This window comes from Pseudopipra pipra, chromosome 10, assembly GCF_036250125.1.
Source record: "Pseudopipra pipra isolate bDixPip1 chromosome 10, bDixPip1.hap1, whole genome shotgun sequence".
In the NCBI taxonomy this organism is placed as follows: Eukaryota; Metazoa; Chordata; class Aves; order Passeriformes; family Pipridae; genus Pseudopipra; species Pseudopipra pipra.
The window spans coordinates 2340788-2358638 of NC_087558.1; the positions used below are offsets into that span (position 1 = coordinate 2340788).

General features: G+C 42.2%; 1 long non-coding RNA gene across 1 annotated transcript; it reads left to right on the top strand.

The window, feature by feature from the left end:
• Positions 1-1048: 1048 nt before the first annotated feature.
• LOC135419423 (uncharacterized) lies at positions 1049-15112 on the top strand. Its single transcript, XR_010432978.1, has 3 exons — positions 1049-2597; positions 4957-5096; positions 14408-15112. It is a non-coding gene; the product is annotated as an uncharacterized LOC135419423 (long non-coding RNA).
• Positions 15113-17851: the final 2739 nt, after the last annotated feature.

Consider the following 17851-nt stretch of genomic DNA (forward strand, 5'->3'; position numbering starts at 1 on the left):
TCAGTGCTTTGATAAGTTGGCATCATTGTTTGCTTCTTTTTATTTTACCTCTCATTTTGAGCCTTTTTAATCTTTATCCCAGTATTTGAATAACTGGTGTGTGTGTTTTGGCATCCCTATCCCAGGATTTGAACAACTACTGTGGGTGCACAGTTCACTTATGAAATTGGTGCCACAGAGAGATGCAAATTGTGAAAACAAAAGCAGAATTATTGTTGTTGCTCTTGGATGCCCCTGAAAATATCAGCAAATCTGAAATATATGTTAACTGACCTTATTAATACGTGAAAAAAAGAAGCAGATTTTTCAACCCTGCACCAAATTTCCATTGATTTTTAGATCACTTGCTTTTATGAGGTTTTATTGTTTGTTTGTTTTTAACATAGAATCGGGTAAAGATTAATTTATTCCCTCAAAAACTTATTGCTGCCATGAAAAGGTTGCATCCCAACCTCTTTTTTTTTCTCTTTTTAAAGTCATGAATCTGAACAAATAAATACCAAGATATCCTTTGTTATTCTGGCATCCCATTAAGTTACCAAGGGGACTTTATTCTCCTGATTTGTGTTGTTGCTCTGGTTTCTTTTTCACAGTTGCCTTGAAATGTGGATAAAAACTGGAAATAATGATAATAATAATGATAATGTGTCACATCTCTGCAAAGCAAATGTCAGTTGTGGTCCAGCTCCTCTGTGATCCAACATATGCTTTGCTCAGTGTTTTCCAAGGCTGATTGTCAGGCTGGAGACACTTGGAGTAAATAACTGGTAAGGAATATAATTGTGCCATATGGTTTTAAACCTTGTGGAGAAGTTTGTGAGTTTGAAATCCTCGCTGTTTTCTGTTTGGCTCCCAGCATATGGTGGTGGTGACCTTCTGCCATAAAGGACAGGCAGGTTAATGCCAAATATATTCCCCATATGTTTGTTCCTGTTGCTGTCACACAAGGGTTAGTTGGGAGGATAACACCCAGATACAGAAATAGCAACATCTATATTTTTTTCCCCATGGAAAAACTGCTGTTCAAACATTAAGGAAGAAGAACTACTTGTGATTCTTTGGAACAGGTTGGGTTGGGAGGGAATTTAAAGCCCACCCAGTTCCACTCTCTGCCATTGGCAGGGGCACCTTCCACTAGCCCAGGTTGCTTCAACCTGGCCTTGGACACTTCCAGGGATCCAGGGGCAGCCACAACTTCTCTGGGCAATCTGTGCCAGGGCCTCCCCACCCTCCCAACCAGGAATTCCTTCCCAATATCCCACCTAACCCTGCCCTCTGGCAGTGGGAAGCCATTCCCCCTTGTCCTGGCACTCCATCCCTTGTCCAAAGTCCCTCTCCAGTCACCTCCTAGATCATCTTTAGGTACTGGATGGCACTTAGATACTTTTGTAATAAACACCCAGGAGGAAAAGGAATCTTTATTTAATTAGAATAAGAATGTTAAGAATGTGCAATAAGTTGTACTTTGTTCGTGGGTTTTGGTGCAAGAAAATGAACCCAAAGTGTTAATGCAAGATATAAAGGTTGTTTGTTTTGGTGTTTTTTTTTTTTCCTGCATTGCTGTTTCCCTGGCCTTGGACACTTCCAGGGATGGGGCAGTTACAGCTGCTCTGGGCAACCTGGGCCAGGGCCTCCCCACCCTCACAACCCACAATCCCTTCCCAATATCCCATCTAACCCTACTCCCTGTCACTTTGAAACAATTCCCCCTTATCCTGTCACTCCATCCCTTCTAAACACTCTCTCTCCAGCTTTCCTGGCTGCCCCTTCAGGTCCTTCAGGGCCCCACTCAGTCACCCCAAAGCTTCTCTGCTCCAGCCTGAACAATCCCAACACCCAAACATCACACACCCCAAAACATCTCTGTGAGGAGGGGTCATTTTATTCTTTCATTACTATAAGAAGTGAATAGAAGCAAATGGCATCAGTCCAAATCCAGCCTGATGGGAAATCGAGAACTGGGGGTTTAATCCACTTGCTCACATTCCTTCATCCACCTGCCTGAGACCTGAACTGAACTTCCAGCCAAGGGTTTTAGGCAGCTCATTGCAGATTTCTCCTCTTTTCCCCACTGTTCTCTAGCATGTTTTCCACAAACACAAATCAACTTTGTGTGTCCATAAACCTGTGCACAAATACACACATCTCCATGGGAATATAGAGATGAGAGAGTCAAGATTAACTGCTTGTAATAAGTTCAAAATTCAAACATTTCCTTTGGACACTGTGGACATTTTGAGATGGAAAACTTTATGAGGAAAACAACAGATCTTTCCAGCTGGAATTAAATCAAAATTTACCTTTCTCTTTCCCAGGCTGAACAATCCCAACTCCCTCAACCTTTTCCTCACGGCAGAGCTGCTCCATCCCTCTGATATCCTGGTGTCCCTTTCCTCTCCATATTCTGTATAATGCATTACTGCAGCGTAAAAATAATGTTTCCCCCTCTACATTTATTGCAGAAATGATGAATTGTGTTTTCCAGCTTTCCCTAAGTGGAAGTTGCCTTGGAAAATGAGCATTTGAAAGCCTGGTGTGAGGTAGACCCTGTCAGTGCACATTAACGACGGGCTCTGCTGTTTGATGGAATTATCTTGGTTTGTAACATTCCTGGCTCATAACAATCATTTTAGTGCTGATAATATTTATGTTGGAGCTAAACATCAGAGTGCTGTGGCTAAAATGATTTTTATTAATAATATAATAGATCACTAATGGCAATTGTGCTTGAGAGGAACATGGCCCTACTGTAAATGAGCTCTCCTTCCATCTCGCTGCTGATGGGGCCATTTTTAAAATTGCTTGTTTTATTACAGGGAATAACGAGTAAATATGTAATGAGAACACACACAGGCACCTTGTGAGAAGTGTTACAGTGTGATAATGGGCTCAAACTGAGTTATGTGCAGCAATTCCCTGTGTTTTGTCCCCCCCAGCCAGAGCTGAGGGCGGTTTGTGGGGCAGAGAAGGTGGTTTTCTCACCTGGAGCAATTTTTAAGCTAATAATCTCCTCATCCTGGGATATTATCTGGATTATTTAATTAGTCTGAATAATGTCTTTGCAGGAATAATCCAGGGAGTCTGAGTTATGGTGGTGCTGTGGGGCTGGAGGGTTATCACTATTTCTAATTTCCAATTTTAGAGCCTCCTTGGAGCCTGTGATCTTCTCACCTCTGTTCATGTACCTCATATTTGGGGAAAAAACCCCAAACAACTCCCACCAAAACCTCAGAGAACCCCCCAAAAGACATGAGCTTATGAGAAACCTCCCCATACACAAACATTTAGTATTAAATGTTTGTAAGATTAGACTTAAATTTTTTAGCCAGGAAAAGTATTTTGAATGTTACAATATAAAAAAAAATATTAAAAATGGTATAAGGAAAGAAACAGGGACTTATAGAAATGATTGTCACCTCTCAGGCTCTGAGTTCATGGGACTTGACAATAACATCTGTGACTCCTTTTTTTTTTTGTAGAAAAAAGGTGTCAAAATAAGTGAAACATTTTGGTAAAACTGAGTAGGTAAAATGCTTATCATGAATGGATTGCATGTCTAAAAATGTATTGAGTTAAAATCAGTGTGATGTTATTGATTATTTCTCTTTAGAGAAGGTCCTGGTTTATAATCCAGGAGAAACTGGAGAGGAAGAAGTTTGTACTGGTGTGACTTGATTTCTTAAGAACTCTGCAATGGGAAGGATATAAGAACAGAAACCATGAGAAAATTCATATATATAAAATAAACATATCTTATCTATAGCTCTTGATTTATAGAAATGTCCTGCCCATGGCACGGGGGTTGGAATTAAAGGATCTTTAAGGTCCCTTCCAACCCAAACCTTTCCCTGATTCTATGATATACATAAATATATACGTATATATAAAATAGAAGGACTTATGCAGGAGTTTTCCATCTGTCTCCTCATGGACTATTTTATCCATAGATCCATCTCAAACCCTTATTTCTTGTGAACTGTATGATTTTATTGATTATCATCCTTCAGGACCTGTTGAATCCCCAGCTAAAGCCTGGGGCTCCGTTCTTGCCTTGCAAAGATTTCCACAACCTCCAAAAAAAAAAAAAATCCAAAAAAGGCCTCACAGAAGATGTTTTTATGGGTTTTGAGCTAAACTGTGAATGACCAGGGCTTTGGGCACATGTGCCAGCCTGGCCTCAGCTGGCAGGGCCCTGCTGAGGGTCAGAGCATCCCCACCCTTTGCTCTGCACTCGGGCACTTGTTGCTAATTTTAGGTTCAGCTCCTCAAACTTGAGCCCACAGGCTGGATTTTCTCAAGGAAACTCAAGGTCTCTTGATCTTTCCCAATAAATATTTAACTCCCCTCAACTTGCATTTCATGGGTTGGAATGATGATTTTCTCCTGTTCCTGCAGTTCCCCAGGCAGGGAGGCTCTGGGAGGAGGAATGTGGCACATCCAACTGTCCCCTCAGTCTCCTGCTCTCTGGATGCCATTTCATCCCAAACTCGCTCTCACACAATTATTTCTCCGTGCCAGAACTTTGCTCAAAAAGTATCTGCTTGAAAAACAAGAGGCAAAAGACCTTCAGGAGGCAGATCTTTATTATCCTGGATTGAAGAGAACATTTGGAATGCGAGGCAAAAGAGGGAGACAGCAAAATAAGATTAGTGAAAGACACAGTACTATGGACCAGCCCAGTGACAGAGACTGATTAGAGTTTAAAAGATTCTGTCCTTAAAAAAGTGAAGAGGGAAAAAAGAAGAAAAAATCAAGCCCTTCAATCAGAGCATTTCAGAAATATTATACAATAATTTATTTACCCACTCTCTGAAGCTCTTGTGCTTCCTGTGTTGTTTGAAATCTGTAATTTGATTTTGTTAAAAGTCTTCCTAATAAGAAAATTGCCTTTTTTTTTTATGGGTTTGGTTGGTTGTGTGGTGTTTTCTTCTCAGTTTTTATTTGCTGTGTCTTCAGGATGCTGTTTGAGGAGAGGATTCCCACACTGACCCACTGCAGCTCTCGCTGTCCCAAAGGAGATTTTGAGGGGACAAGAGGAGGAGGAAACTCCTGACAAAGGCTTCAAGGAAGGACATGGCAGAACATGGCAACTGCAGGTAAGAGAAGACTATTAAAAGTATTATTAGATCCTTTTTAACCCTCATATAGTAACCAGAAATGAAGAAATAAAATATTTATTAACACTTCATTAATTAGTTTTAAAAATAACCTCTTAATTAGTTTCTTCCGAAGTAGGAAATTCCAAATTATTTTCTGAATCGTTTTCTTCCAAATCTGTCTTGACTGAAATTTGAATACACTGGGTAATGCTAAACATTTGGCTTGATTCAAGCTGAAAAGATGTAATTTTTTTTCCTCATAAAGTTTTCCATCTCAAAATGTCCACAATGTCCAAAGGAAATGTTTGAATTTTGAACTTATTACAAGCAGTTAATCTTGACTCTCTCATCTCTATATTCCCATGGAGATGTGTGTATTTGTGCACAGGTTTATGGGCACACAAAGTTGATTTGTGTTTGTGGAACACAAAGAGTGGGGAGAGAGGAGAACAGTGGGGAAAAGAGGAGAAATCTACAATGAGCTGCCTAAAACCCTTGGCTGGAAGTTCAGTTCAGGTCTCAGGGCAGGTGGATGAAGGAATGTGAGCAAGTGGATTAAACCCCCAGTTCTTGATTTCCCATCAGGCTGGATTTGGACTGATGCCATTTGCTTCTATTCACTTCTTATAGTAATGAAAGAATAAAATGACCCCCCTTCACAAGAGGTTTTTGGGGTGTGTGATGTTTGGGTGTTGGGATTGTTCAGGCTGGAGCAGAGAAGCTTTGAGGTGACTGAGTGGGGCCTTGCAGGACCTGAAGGGGCTGCCAGGAAAGATGGAGAAGAGAGTGTTTAGAAGGGATGGAATGAGAGGATAAGGAGGAATGGCTTCAAAGTGACAGGGAGTAGGGTTAGATGGGATATTGGGAAGGGATTGTGGGTTGTGAGGGTGGGGAGGCCCTGGCACAGGTTGCCCAGAGAAGCTGTGGCTGCTCCTGGATCCCTGGAAGTGTCCAAGGCCAGGTTGGAGCAACCTGGGCCAGTGGAAGGTGTCCCTGCCCATGGCAGGGGGTGGATTGAGATGATCTTCAAGGTCCTTCCCACCCAAGTCATTCTATGATTACAAACCCCTCTGAAGATATTTAACTGTTTGCCAGGGCAGGTCAATTGGCTTTGATCATTATAGCCAATATTTCCCACAGTTTCTGCCCCCCAGTCTCAAGTAAAAGAATATTTTGAAGCTCATCCAGGTGTCCTGGTCCTCTGGAGAGGAGGTGGCTCATCCTGGGCGCTGAGTGGGAGCAGGTCCCCTTTCCAAAGTGTGTTTTGGAGAGCACTAATCCCAACAGAGCTCCATTTACTTGTTTGTGCCAGGAGGAAAATTCATATTTGGCATCTTGAAGTTAATATTGTGATTTCCACTTGTTTCCATTGAGAGAAGCCTTGGCTGGGGGTTGGATTTTGCTTCTCCTGCACTTTGCTGAGCAAACCAGGCTGATGCAGCCACAACTTGTTTTTGTTTTCCGGTTCCTTCGAACAAGCGATTCTGTGGCTGCTTGAACATGAATTTGGGAGGATAAGGAGGTTGCTTGGCAACTAAACTGCAATATTTGCACTGGTACCTGCCTGTGGTTTCCCAGGGAGAGCACAGAGCTCCCTGTTTTTATTTGTTGCTCACTGTGCTGGGTGCCAGGACTCACTGCTGCTCCTGGAGCCTGTTGCTGTCATGCCCTGGACCCCGAGGACCAGGAGGGCTTGTGGTGGGCACGTGAGCTGCTCATCCAAATTTCTGTCCCTTCTCACATCTTTTGCAAACTAATTTCAGTGAAATATTCAGCTTTTAGAGATGATAGGGCAGAGCTGTGTCTGTGGCTTGTGGAATCACAGAATGGTTTGGATTGGAAGGGACCTTAAAGCTCATCCAGTTCCACCCCCTGCCATGGGCAGGGACACATTCCACTAGCCCAGGTTGCCCAAATCTCCATCCAACTTGACTTTAAACTGTAGCCTGTCCTACTTTCCAGTCAGAAAAGAAAGATCTAGAGCTCTGTCCTTTCAAAATGATCCTTATCCAGAAGATCCTTTTATCTCAGTAGTATTATTATTCAAGGAGTTGGAAAAAAGTGATCAAGAAAGACTGACTATCTTTTTTCTTAGACTACCAACAAAGATAATGCTAAATGATAATATATATATATAAAAAAAAGTCCAGTAGAAAACCACCAAGTTTCCAGAAGTTATTATTCCTGGCAGGGGCTGGGCAACCAACAGGAATAGTTTTCAGAAGCTTCTGTGTTGTTTTATTTCTGTTTAACTGAGTCTTAAGGTGACAGTTGATCTTTTATTAATGGCAACTTGAGCTAATCCCCTCATATTTTCTTTTTTGGAATTTAGAAAAAGCCAGAAAGTATTCCAAGATTAGTCATGCTCCATGATATAATGTGCACACAAAGGCCTATGTTTTATTCATTGCTGATATGCAAAGAGTATTTCCAAATAGAAATGTTCCTCCCGTCCTCCTACACCACCATGTCTGACAACAGTTTATACAAATGCTCCCTTGAGAACACCTGCTTTTAAAAAAAAAAACCAAATAAGAAATAAACCAAAAAAACCCCCTTTCCCTTTTGTTTTATGGACGTTGTTGGGAGATTTACAAATTATTTATCCTGTATAGAAGCTAAAAATAAACTAAAATTGCAAAAAAAAAATCTTTACTGGAAATGACAAAGGTTTCTCTAAACTCTCTCTGTTCCCATTTATAAATCTGAAATGTTTCGTGCAAAGAACTTGGCAAAAACTTTCCTATTCTGAAGTTTTTAAGGGACTTAAACTCTAGTAAGCCTGAAAATGGGACTTTTGAGGCCTCTCCCAGATCTGGCCATGCTAAATAGCTGAATCCTGTTCCTTTAAGTTGTATTTTAAGAGGAAAAACAAATGGGGTTCTGAGCAGCACTGGTTTTTATTTTCAGACAGTACTTTGTAAACCCTGCTTGGAGAACTTTGATATCAGAGGGTATGGTTGGCATGACCAAGCCAAGTGTGCAGGGATGGCTGAGGAACTGCTCTCCAGGATGAGAGGGCACTTGGAACATCTGGAAACCCTTCTGTTCTCATGGTAGAAATTGCAGCTGGAAAATCCTTTAAGTGGAAGTACAGAATGGTGCAGGCCAAGGGACCTGAGAGCCCCTTCCATGGCCTAGAGGGGCTCCAGGAGAGCTGGAGAGGGATTTGGGACAAAGGATGGAGGGACAGGACACAGGGAATGGCTTCCCACTGCCACAGGGCAGGGTTAGGTGGGATATTGGGAAGGAATTGTTGGTTGTGAGAGTGGTTAGGCCCTGACACAGGTTGCCCAGAGAAGCTGTGGCTGCTCCATCCCTGGAAGTGTCCAAGGCCAGATTGGACAGGGCTTGGAGCAACCTGGGCTAGTGGAAGATGTCCCTGCCCATGGCAGGGGGTTGGAATTTGATGGTTTTTAAGGTCCCTTCCAATCCAACCCATTGTGAGATTCCCTGATAAATGTGGATGTAGGACAGGTAGGATGTCACATTCACCTCCTGGCTGCACAGCCTGAGCACTGCTGGGGTTGATGGACATGAGACAGCTGAAGGGGCTTCTTCCCTCCCACCCCCTTTGTGTCCATCTGTAGCCACTGGCTGTGAATTAAAGGAAGCAATCAAAGGGATTCTCAAATGTTAAGTACTTTGATCCTTCACCTCTCAAACTTTGTCTGTTTTGAGCAGGAGAAGTTGAGCAGGGAGGACGTTCTTCCCTCTGAAGAAATCATCAAAATCTTTAATATTGAATTTATACCCAAAGTCCTGCTGCCATTTGTGCCCCTAAGTGCATCAATCCACCTTTCTGGGGAAAAAAAGCAATCAAATAAAGGCAAGATGAGTAATTTTATTGCTTATACAGCCCCTGTTTCAAATCATCCAGGGTGCAATTTAAGGGAAGGTCCCATCATGTGGGACCTCAGCTTTGTCCTTGAGCCTGTAAAAAATAGAGTACAAGTGTTATTTTCTTTGTCAACGTGGGCATTTCGGTGTGGAAGGCTCAGTAATTAGGGAGGTGAACTGATTGCTACCTCCTACTTCATCCTCCTGAGGGAAGGTTGGCTCATCAAATTCAAAGGCTGACCTTGGTTGGGGTCCTACAAGGAATATTGCATTTGGGTTGACCTTCACAATCTAGATCAGAAAAGATGAAAGGATTAGCTGGAATTGAACACCGAGCATCCAAGGAGAGGGGGAAGGAAAAAAAAAGCAGCTAAACCCACAGAAATATAAATTATACATGAGAAGCCTTGTATGCTAATGTTATAATCTTATGTCACCAGACTTCTTGCATTAGCTGGGTGTGTAGGTGTCTTCTGAGGTGAATAGTAACAGAGCCTTTAAAAATAACACCTCCAGCGAGCAGTCCTCCTGCAGGGAGGGAGATCTACTTTTTTTTATCATAAGCCAAAACCCCTAAACTACATAAAATATTTGCTGTTCCTGTAAGTACAAGATTTGTGGGTGAGCTGTGGTGTTTTTCCACCTGTTTGGTGGTGGTTTTGTTTTTTTTTTTATCTTGTGAGAGCAGCAAAGGTAAGTAATTGCAGATTTAGGGGAGGGAACGTGCTGTGCCCTCCAGTCCCCACTGAAGGTGAAGCTTTGTCACAGGCCCTGCTGGGCTCCTTCAGGCTCCCACTGTGACCGTGTCACCCTCACCTGGGGGTCCTCCCAACTCCTGAGAACAAGGTACTTGCAGTAATTAACCTGATGGATGGTTTCTATCAAAGGCCTCGGATCCCGAGGAAATGCTGCCGAAACACCGGGAAAAATAAAACCTGACCCTAAAATAGCTCCCAAATTAAACAAATCCCCCGCTTTCCCCTCCCTGCTCCAGGTTTGCTCAGCACGTGGCGAGGTTGTTCTGCAGAGCTGCAGGTTTTGGAATCAGTTTTTACGGTTTAAATGATGATTTAAAATGCGCTTCTCTGTTTCTGTCAAGATTGCTGATCCTCGATAGAAATGTTATTTATTGAGTGGCAAGGAGTAACAGAGTAGAAAGTTTTTTCAGGTAGACAATGGGGATTCTCAGGTTTTTTCCACTAAGATGATTTATTGCCACAGAAAGGGAGTTTCTGGAGAACTTACTGTTCCTTAGCACAGAAAAATCATGTTAAAACTTCTATATTGAATTTTTTTTCTTTGTCTCAGGGTATAAAGTCTGATGGTCCATACAGTGATATGATAACGTTATGTAGAGCCACTGCTTTCTTGAAATGCTCATAAACTAATAACAACCAGCATGGCAGTATAAAAGTTATCTATATTTTTTTTTATTGAATCATTTAGTTCTGTTGTTTCATTCTCTGAAATCATCTTTCCTGTCCTGCAACCTCCTACTGCTATATTTTCAGGATAATTAATATATGTAAAAGTTAGCAGACTAAGATTTATATTTTTTTCTCTTTCTAATCCTCAGCCATTTTCTATATTTTTTTTAATTTTTAAGTCTTGCTAATTCCCTTCCCCAGGACTCCCATTGCTGATACGGTGCCTTTGCAGCACCTTTGCTGTCACCATTGGGATTTTTTATCTTGGCAGTAAAAAACTGGGAGATCTCTGTAATCTTCAGCACAGTTCCAGTGCTGATTTGATTTACTCTTAATTCTGACACTGTCTCTGCAGAATCTGCCCATGGATTAAATCAAGGGAGGGAAGACATTGATAACAATGAAAAAATAGAAGTTCTCTCAGGATGGGCCAGAGCTGCTGGTTCACCTGCCCACCCTGAGCTCTGCAGGAGCTTTCAAAGCCTTGTAATGTGAATTAAACTGTAAAATTAAGGGCCAGAAATAAGAAGTTTTTCAACTCCAAGCAGATATTTTAATTTTAAGGGTGTTTCAATGGGTTTCCTCCATCCTGCTGTACACCTCGACGAGCTGAGAGCAACTTCTCTGCACAAAGGTAAACTTGGTTATTGTTAAAATACCCAGTAAGGCAGTTCAGACACCTAAAATATTAATTTTTTCCCTTTAAACTTGGACTCTAAAGCTGGTCTGCATTGCTAGAAAAATCAATGATAATTCATATTAAATTTAACTGTGGTGTTTCCATAGAGATGATGTTTAACATGAAAATAGCTGAAACATTTTGTCACCGATCCTGAGCCTCTACTTTCTAACATCTTTTTGAAGCAATGCTGAAGTATGGAAATAAATCCTTCATTTCAATAGGAAAACCCATGTGATGAAATATGGGAAAGTAACAAAATGTGTCTCTAATTTAGGGTAATTAAAGGCAACTTCTCTACGAATTGGAATATGTGACTTAGCTTGTTCTGTCAAGGATGAGTTAAAAGGAATGTTGTAATAGAAATGGGTTAGATGTTTATAGGGCAAGGAAAGAGAAAATGTTGGTCAATAGAGATGCTGGAAATTTGTGTTAGAATTGATTTTTGGGGGGTTCACTTCACTGGCAGCAACTGCAGGAACACTCAGAATCACTTCAAGTGTTTCTAGAGGTGAAACAAAATTATCTCCCTGAACAGTCCACTGAGCAGCCGATGGGAACACAGAGATTTTTTTGGGTTTCATCCTGGAAAAGGAGCCAAATCTGATAAACATGGTGAAACTGAAAATTCAGTGATTATAATGTCATTACACAGGAAACTTAGTTTGGGTTATTTGTGCTGCATGGGAGCTTTTAGCAAGGTGGAGTTGGAATAGCAAGAGGAAGGAAATGCAGGGCCTCAAAATTTCAGGATAAAGTGTTTTAGTGGAAAGAGAGAGACTTAAAATTACAGAATAAAAATGGACAGTTGACCACAAGTGCAGGTGGCCAGTCTGAGATTCCAGAGGTCAGGAACAGAAATGGGAAATAGAAATGGAGAACCTCTGAATTACTGAAGCACTTCAGTATAAATTTGATCTGGAATCCATCATTTATAAGCACCTGGAAAGCCTGGATGAGATGTAACAATGCAGATTGCTTGAACCACGCATGTGTTCCACCAGTTTCAAACAGGTGCAAATCTGCAGGGGGAGAGGATTTTAGGATATGATTTAGGCTAGGATTCAGGCTGGATTTAGGCTAGGATTCAGGCTGGATTTAGGCTAGGATTCAGCCTGGATTTAGGATTGCTGCAGCAGGATGTGTCTCCAGCTGACTGTAGCATAGAGCTCTTTAATTTCCTTGCATTAAATACCATATGCTGTCTCTTTGTGCCAAACACTTACCAAACACTGGCATGCTGCTGCCACTAATATTCCCTCTAGGAATAATGCCATGTCCCTTAAAACCCCCCTCTCTAGAGCTCTGCTTTGTTTCTGTGGGACTTCCTGCTCACAGGCAGTTTTGGTGCAGGAGCAACATGACTGTTCTTCCTTTTGGGTGCAAAAGCACTTCCATAATTCAGGATGTCAACAGAACTGTGTGGGTAGGTTGGCAATGCCCCTCTGCCACTGAACTATGGGGTTTTGTGGCATTGTATCCCAAATAAAAAGCTTTTCTGGGAAAATGTACGTTCCTCCTTTTGAACTCTGTGTCCTAGTTCATGTCCTGCTGTGCACAAATCCCCCCAAAACTTAAAATCCTATGAAGTGCTGTTATTTCCTACTCAAAATGATAAAGTAAATTTTAAAGCAGCCTTTTGAGGTGAATTCTGCTTTGCATGTTTGGGGCTTTTGCTGTACTTTTTTCTGTGGCCCTGACAAGTGCTGCTCACAGGGCCCAGTAAAGATCTTTTTGTGAAGAACCCAACAAAGATCATACCAATGTCTCATTACTTCTGCTTTTGAGTCCCCAGATAATCACAGGGAACTTATTTGGGTACTAATGTGGAAGCTGTTAAGTGGCTGTGCATGACTTCCACTGAAAATCAGCGTTAATTAAAACATAATTACTTTAAATTGTCGTGATACTTTAGAAACAATATTAGAAACACGGAAGGGGAAAGCGACTGAATTGATTTCAGATGAGATCCTGCACGTCCAGGCAATTATGAGGATTTTAAATGGAATTCTCCTGAAACAGGGGGTGGAAAAGCAGAGGTCAGGTACTGCCTGAAGCAAACTAATGACCTTGGGAAGCTTTCCTGGGCTCCAGGCTGACTAATTGCTGTGATTTGTCATTATTGGAGCAGAGATGGTCTACCAGGCACTGGTGCTTTTCACCAAGTTCTGCTATAAAGAAGCCATAAATAACTAATCAATAAATGCAATAACCATTACAGGACCATATTTGCAGCCACTGAAAAATTGGGAGAAGTTTATCCAGTCCTTGCTACACTAAAGTCGTGAAGGAAGTGATTTCCTTCCTTATTAAAGGCTTTAAATTGAATTGATTAATATTAAGTTGGTGGTTTTCTGTTTAATATATAAATATAACTATTTTATTCTTAAATAGAAGGTACAAAAGCTGTGTTTATATCCAAGGAAAACTAAAAATAAAATGCAAAAAAGACCATAAAATAATATGTAAATGAGACTATTGGCATTGGGTCTGTCTCGTCCCACAAAAATTGATTTAAAAGCATCCCCTTGTTGTATTTAAAATGACTGTAAAAGCAAAAAGAAGAAGTTAAGAGACTTGTGAGGGGAATTTTAAGGAACTCCTAATTTTTTTTAACGATTTTAAATTGAGGTTGTGCTACTGGAGAAAGCAAGAGACAACCTAGAGGGGTGAGAACATGGAGATGAGGACCCTTCTAAATGAGGTGCTCTTGAGTTGGATATACAGGTGACAAAAGATGGAATGTGTCTTCCTAGTCATGGAAAGACTGGGAAATGAGAGGGGGGGAAAAAAATGTGAGGGTTTTGGGTCAAGTTTTGCACAAGATCCTTTACCATTATGAGTGAGAAGATTTCCTTTTGAAAACCATGAACCCCAGAAGGGTTTGAGTTGGACAGGACCTTAAAGATTATCCAGTTCCAGCCCCCTGCCATGGACACCTTCCACTGTATATATTTCTTTTTCATGATAGAACTGACATTGTCAGGTTTTGTCACAGAGGTGAGGTTGTTTTATTTAAGGTTTCAGCAGAAATGTTGCTTTCTAAATCTAATAATTTCTATCCTTGATTATCCACAGGGACAAGGAAAAACAATTGGGAAAAACCCAGTTGTGGAAAGTAGGGTTAAAGCTGCAAGGTTTGAGCTGTTGGGGCTGTAACTTGATTTTCCAGGCAAAGTTGGTGGGTTTTTTGCAAAGAAAACAAGGACAGAGGAAACTTATTTTTGAGGTTTTACCAAAATCTTAAATATTTCAAAGTGATCTTGAAGTGTTTTCAACAGAACAATAAGACAATCTCTGTGCCTAGAGATGCTCAGATTCCTTTATTTTTTTATTTTATATTTTATTTTCTTTGTTTGCAGTCCTGCAATTCCCAACATCCAGAGCTCTGTGAGATGATGGAAGCCCTGGAGATCCAGTGGCAGAAATGGTGATCACTCCAATTCCAGGGCTGAGGTGTCTGTGTCAATCACATCAAGCTTTGAGATCTATGGACTTGGAAAGGATGTCCTGGAGAAGGGAATTTCTGTGGATGAAAGGATGAACCCTGATGGGAGCAAAACCTTCCACTTCTTCAGGGGGTTTTGTGCCAGTGGAACTGGGGGAAAAAAAATCATCTGGCCAGTGGGATGTGGAGCAAATTGGTTGTGATGGGGTGTGTGAAAGACATGAGCTTTCATTGGAGGGAATAAACGAAAAATCAGAGATCATTTCTCCACCTGGAATGGAAAACTCTCTCTCACGAGACTTCAAAGGGAGCAACGAGATGAGATTGTTCTACCAAAACTGGGGGGATTCATTAATGGGAAAAATATCCCTAATTCCCTGCTTGCCAGGGAAAAGTATCTACAAGTTCCCTGCTTGCCACAGGTGACAGGCAAAATTGCATTTATATTTTAATTCATGACAGGGAATTGCTACTAAGCACCTTCTATTTGTAAACCTGATTTAGCAGTGACTTGTGCTTTGGGAAGCAGATGGTTCTTGCCTGTTAGTTGGAGCACCTTTGGGGAATTGTGCCTTCCAGGAGAGGAAAAATAGTCATAATAAACTGGTGTCATCTTTAATCTTGACTAACAAATTTCCAGTGCTTCTTTTGAAAGTGGGAGTCGGGCAGGATGAGCCTCCTGAGCTCAGAGAAAAGCAGAGACAGGGACCTGCGGTGGCTCAGCTGCAGATCCAGCCCCGCGTTCCCAGGTGGGGGCTGGGAAACATCCCTGTTTTCTGGGAGCTCAGCTCCGACTCCTCCACTTTCTGGGATCGCCCCACAGGGAATGTGAGCACGGATAAAGCTGGAGGTGGGGATGGATTGGCATCACTCATCAAGAACTGCAGTTCTGTTGTAAAAAGTGCTGCCTTTGTACTTCCAGGAGAGCGGGGAGCTGCGCCTGAGCTGGGCACAGCACGATCCCTAAAACCCAGCAGGAATCAGCCCTCCTGGATAAAACCACTCGCTAATTTTAGCCTTGAAGTTTGTTTTGCTCCCTCAGCTGTCTTTTAACTCGCTGCTTGCAAGAGCTTGTGCTGCCGTTTCCTTCTCGGGAGGTGCAATTTCCAAAGCTTTTCCCACTTTTGTTCTAGGAGCTTTGAGAGGAGGGGAAAAAATGGAAGTTTTCCTTCTGATACCAGTGTGTAATTTGTGTTAATTTGCAGCTACTGCCTCAATAATTCATGTGACAAGCTGAGCCTTTGCTCTGGCAGAGGATTCATCTCAGCAACCCGAGTGTGTCCATGTGTTTGCATGGGAATCCAACACACTGTGATGTTCCTGCTGTTAACTTTCCTGTTGGATCATGGAATCTGGGACCCTTTAATGTGTGTGTCTGACTTTGCCTGCTATCAAAAATTGAAGGTGGCAGTAAATAATGAAGCAGTTTTGTTTTCTCTCCAGCTCTAAAGAACAAACAAGGGAAGGAGAGGGGGGAGAGGGGAAGCAAGAACATGAATTTTTAAGCTCTTTCTTCTCTTGCTCAGCCTGGGGGAGGTGAAGGAGAAATCCAGAGAGTCCAACCCCAGGATGATGCTTCTGCTGGCTCGGGGTCCTGTACAGTGAAGGTCAGGGCTCACCCAGACTGCAGCAGGATCTTCATGAGAACTCCTTCATGGCTCTTTAGAGGGAAAAATTCTTTGTTTTTCGGGACATGTGTCATGTTCTTTTCCAGAGAAGGATGTTAAATCCAGTTCAGCTTACCCTGAGCTCCTATAGCAAGAAGCATCTCTGAGTTAGACCTTGTCCAAGAGTAAAAAACTGAACCTTTTGAAGGATTTTCTTATTTTTCCCACTCCTGACACTTCCAAGTAAGAAAATCCAATGACTCCTGTCCCTCCAGAGAGTTCTGCCTCAGTTGCTGCTTAAAGAGCTTACCTGTGGCATTGATTTCCCTTGGATTTAGTCTATTTTTTTTTTAATTTGAGGCTGTACAAATAATATAAATAGCAATCAGGGACATTATAACTGGATTTTCATATGCAATCCTAGGGCATCCTCATGGAGAAAAAGGTGGGGTATTTTAATTATGAACCTGCAATTTTAAACAATGGTTTTGGTCAGGATTTGCTCCTTTTTCAGATACTGGTGATTCTTCTGGTAATGTGGGGTTGTGGTGGGAGAAAGAAACCTTCAGAGGTGGGGTGTGAGGGTGCTGATTAAACCCCTGTGGCCCTGAGGCTTCCAGACCTGAGCTCAGCTCAGCAACTCTGCTCTGGAGCCAGGCTGGGAGAGCTGGGAATTTTCACCTGGAGAAGAGAAGGCTCCAGGGAGAGCTGAGAGCCCCTTCCAGGGCCTAAAGGGCTCCAGGAGAGCTGGAGAGGGACTGGGGACAAGGGATGGAGGGACAGGGCAAGGGGGAATGAAGTCAAACTCAGAGGGTGGGGATAGATTAGATGTTGGGAAGGAATTCTTGGCACAGGTTGTCCAGAGAAGGTGTGGCTGCCCCTGGATCCCTGGAAGTGTCCAAGGTTGGAGCAACCTGGGCTAGGGGAAGGTGTCCCTGCTCATGGCAGGGGGTTGGAATTTGATGATCTTTAAGGTCCCTTCCAACCCAAAACCTTGTAGGATTCTATGATATTCTCCATGATGTTTCCAGCTCTGAGTTGACACAGGCAAAGGGCCACAAGCTGCCATGGGAAATTGTCCTGATTCCTTTTTCTGCCCCCAGTGCAGTAAAAAAAAAAGGAGTAAAGAAACACAAACCCAGGATCCAGACTGGGTGAATGCCATGAAGAACGACTGAAGTGCTTTGTTAATTAACTCACTGCTGAAACACTCTTTTGTTTAGCAGGAAAAGTGTGTTTGTGTGATGCAGCAGCAGCAGTTTGGACAGAGGGCTCTGTGCCAGGAGTGCTCCCTGTGCTGCATCAGAGTGCACTCCAGAGGAGCAGCCTTTGTGTGCATCCAGGAGCCTGCAAACTTTTGGTTTTTATCCTGTTTTAAAAGTTATTTCAACTCTCTTAGGAAACAGAACTTTTAAAGAAGGAACAAATAGAGCGAATCAGTTGTGGGAAGAAGAATGAGTTTGCTGTTCTGCCGAGATCAAAGGTGGAGCGACACCTAAAAAAAGTCAGATATCTGACCATTGCAGGCATTTAAAGATGACTCAGCTCGAGCTGGGTTTGGAGACAGTCTCATTTCATTGTAACCAGAACATCAATTTCTGTTTGAAGCACACTGTCTGGGCTCTAAGTGTGTTTGCCACTCAGGAAATGTTAGAGGAGCTGCTGCAAAGAGCTGCTCTGGAGTCACGGCTCCCGTTTCAGTTTGTGCTCTCTGCATTTCCTTCTGCCCACTGCCTCCACAAATTGCTTTC